We start from the raw sequence: 2,698 nt of genomic DNA, 5'->3' as shown, positions 1-2,698 counted from the left end.
AACTGGGGAATGATACCATCGTGTCCTGTGAAAAACAGGATGCAGGTGGGCATCCCTGCTCCCTCTTATCTGCTGGCAAGTCCCGGAAGATAGGAACAAAGGAGTTTCTGCTGAGATCCCAGAGCCAGAAAGCTGCCACTCTAAGGAGAACTGCCTCAACCATTTTGGACTTATAAATAAGTTTATACTACCATTGAAAAGTGGTCATCGTCACCATGGTCACTGTCATCGTCAACAGAAGAACAATGCCCGACCACCCACCACTACTGAAGATCAATGACCGAACTACGAACCACGCTGGATCCATGGTGGTGACTATCTCTCTCTTGTTTCCTATAAAGACTCCTCCTTTCCCATCTCTTCTGTCACCCTCCTTCCCTTCCCCATTACCCTAATTCATAATAGTGTCCATGCTCCTCTTCCCCATCTCCCTGATTAAGATCTGTAATAAACTGGTCGGACCAACATTTGAACTGTTGTTTCTTAATCTCACACAGGGTATACAGTTATTAAAAGAACCTCCTCTCCCTCCTATAAATTGGAGTGAGATGAAGGGTAAGAATTTTCTTCCCTGTGGATTACTTTTGTCAGTGCTGTGATAGACAAAACAAAATGTATGTTTTACTCTGAAAGAAGACATCTGGATATTTTTGGAAGTTGCAAGCAATTCTTGGAGAATTTGAGGTTTGTATGAATGCCCTGACACAGAATCCTTTTATGTCTGCTTTCGTCTTCCATAATCCCGTGAACTTTTACAATTTAGGGCTGATGCCATTCCAGTCAAGAGAAACATGCACAACTATGGGCGTTGCAACAACTTGGCAGCAAATCTCATCTCCAGCCAAGAGTTAAACTTGGCATTTGCTTTTGCTCTGCAGTCCTTCCTGCCAGTCCTCTCAACAGCAGCCTCTCCTCCTGCATCCTGCTGGTTGCTGTTGGCAATGTCGAGCCTCTGGCCAACAAGTTTTTTGCATGTGGAAGCTGGCTCTGTGCAACGAGCAGACAAACTGCTTGTTATTGTTAATCTCTCTGCTCTTTAACTCACTGCTCAGGCTCCATACCATGAGACAGTGCTAATATCCAGGCTCTGTGTGGTTCATGTCATACTTTCCAGCTGTCTCCAGGTAAAGCTCTCAGGCAGCCTGTGGTGATGTGTGGTAGACACCCATGCCACCACACTTCTAGTAACCCTTTCCAGTTGCTAGAAACATATCACAGATCTGTCAAAGATGTAGGAGCAAGTTGAGTGGCCTGTGAGCACTGTGAAAAAAATGGTTTCTGTTCTGTAGCTAAATTAATAGCTAGTTTAACAATGTAATCTGGTATGTTAAGTAGGTTTATAAATATACTAACGTGATCTTTTTTAATAATTTAGTAAAATCAAAATGAATAATTTGGAAGTCAAGTTAACTGCTTGCAGCTGCCACTTATTAACGTTTCTAACTGAACTGGTCTGCAGACATCTTCAGTTGGTACAGCTCCTGTGACATGGGCGTTTTTTACTTGCTAGGTGTCACTGTACAGGGAGGATGCTAACCACAATTATGTGGATAATCTCCAAGATGAAACAATCTTGCCATGTAACAAACAGAAACCTTTCTGATCTTACGGGTGTACTGAGTTTAACCGAGTTACAAGAAAAGATATAGTTTTCCATAGACTGTCTTCTGAGAAATTATTCGGAGAAGATTATTATTTTCTACACTGTCTCTCCACAATAGATGGCTTTTTGTGTATATAATACTGTGTTCTGTAGTTAATTTCAGTTTTGTATTATAGTAGCATTGGGAACTTTTAAAACGAGGAGTCATGGAAGTATAAAAAAACTGCAGAATGAAGCAACCTTCCAATCGATATGATTGTTAGTGTTATCTCAGTGCTCAGTTTTCAGCTGCTGGAGAAATTGAATGTTCTGGTATCACTTGAAACAAATAAAGCAAAGTTGCTAGGCCTGGAATATGAGGAATGTTGTAGACGTAGCTGGGAAAACAAGGCAACAAATGTACAAAGTTCTTCGTTGTTGTAAGCCATACAGTTGATTCTGGTAAAGTAAAAAATGCCAATCTGAGACACCTTGATTGTTTTTGCCTTTAATTTCTAATATAGTGTATAAAATCAGAGCTTGCCTGCTGTTTGCCTTGTGTTGCTTGACACACTTGCTACCTATATTTTAATAACTTTACTGTCTGAAATGATCAAGCCATTTTTAGGGCGTCCTTTCCTAAAGGATATGGCCTGAGGCAGATGATAAACAAATGACAGCTTAGGTGTCAGAGGCTGAAAAGTCACTGTGCTTGCCTTGCCATACAGAGCTGAAAGGTGTTAGCGGGCCAATGTAGTGCATCCTTGATATGCTGGCTGCTAGGGCAGGAGGCAGCCAGGAGCACTACCCTACTGCTCCTGGGAAGCTGTTGGAGTGTCTTTCTGAGGGCTGCAAGGTATGTCTGGGAGCTTGGTGACAGGGGTCCCACTGTGTTTTGCATAATTACTTCTCAACGTTTGCGTATGAAACTCTTGGACACTGCTTTCTGCATAAGCATCATGTTGTTGACTCATACGTTTTTTTGATGCTGTGCCATCCCCAGATTCTGTCTGATAGTACAGCTGCTTTCTGAATAATTTCTTACTTTTGTTTGTGTACAGATGTTATTTTCCTAGATGATCATTATATCCATAGTCACAGTGAAATACTCTTTTT

This window comes from Meleagris gallopavo, chromosome Z, assembly GCF_000146605.3.
Source record: "Meleagris gallopavo isolate NT-WF06-2002-E0010 breed Aviagen turkey brand Nicholas breeding stock chromosome Z, Turkey_5.1, whole genome shotgun sequence".
In the NCBI taxonomy this organism is placed as follows: Eukaryota; Metazoa; Chordata; class Aves; order Galliformes; family Phasianidae; genus Meleagris; species Meleagris gallopavo.
Note: the sequence above shows the minus strand (reverse complement) of the source record.